The sequence below is a fragment of the Dipodomys merriami genome, unplaced genomic scaffold (assembly GCF_024711535.1).
Source record: "Dipodomys merriami isolate MVZ:Mamm:240054 unplaced genomic scaffold, mDipMer1.0.p SCAF_298, whole genome shotgun sequence".
In the NCBI taxonomy this organism is placed as follows: Eukaryota; Metazoa; Chordata; class Mammalia; order Rodentia; family Heteromyidae; genus Dipodomys; species Dipodomys merriami.
The window spans coordinates 1,386,359-1,387,347 of record NW_027204470.1 but is presented as its reverse complement, the minus strand read 5'-3'; the positions used below and the strand labels follow the sequence as shown (position 1 = coordinate 1,387,347).

The following is a 989-nucleotide window of genomic DNA, read 5'->3' as shown; positions in this document are numbered from 1 at the left end:
ATGGGAGAAGAGTAAAGGGTCAGGTAGACATTTGTGCCAGCAAGACCTCATTTGGGAAAATGTCAGCTGCAGAATGTTAGAAGTAGCCCGTAAGCAAGGCTTACTTTGAATCCATTAGCTTCACAAACCTAAGTCAGTTGGATCAATAAGTACTTGAAAAAGCCATCACCTTTGGACCTAGCTACAAATTATTGAAAGTATGATCAAATTCCAAATGAAAAAGACTTAAAATTGTCATTGACAAAAAATTGCAAATGTGAGCAATTAATTGAACATATAATTTTTCCCCTATTCACAGAATTTTAGGGAAATAATAGCATTGTTAGGAACAATAAGGATTCCTTGTTCCAAGTAGGCACCCATGGATATAAGCCTGTATAAAGATTTCATCATTAACTACTTAAATTTAGAAGATACTACATGCTTCAGCAGCACGTATTCCCAAATTACACTACAGAGATTAACATGGCATTTGCACAAGGATGATATGAAAATTTGTGAAGTATTCCATATTTTTCATTCTTCAGATGCAAGAAATGAAAAACAGTTATTAAAAAGTTGATTACAAAATAACAAGTGTAACAACAAACGTAATTCCTTTTAATTAAATTTAGTTTGACATTAGTGTATTAAATCTTCACCTCAGAAAGGCGTTTACATAGCATAAACTTTACAAAACTTTTGAAATTAGACAAAATTGTCATTTTATCCCAAAGAAAAATAATATTAGGACCTAGGAAAAAAAGGAATCTAAGACTTTCTATATCGAATACAATCTGAAAGGACACATTAATGAACCTATGTATTATAAAATAATATAGAATTCAAAGTATATCTAGGAAAGAATAAAATAAATTATGAACATTATACAAACATAGAATATAGAATATTTTAAAATATTCTTTTTCAGACAAGCACCAGAAATACTTTAGTTTCTGTACTACTCATTTCAACAGATACGTTAAAATTATTTCTGATTAAAAAATCAC

At 29.6% G+C, this 989-nt stretch overlaps 1 pseudogene; it reads left to right on the top strand.

Annotated features, from left to right (window-relative positions):
- Nucleotides 1-420: 420 nt before the first annotated feature.
- LOC138839215 (U6 spliceosomal RNA) lies at nucleotides 421-517 on the top strand (annotated as a pseudogene).
- Nucleotides 518-989: the final 472 nt, after the last annotated feature.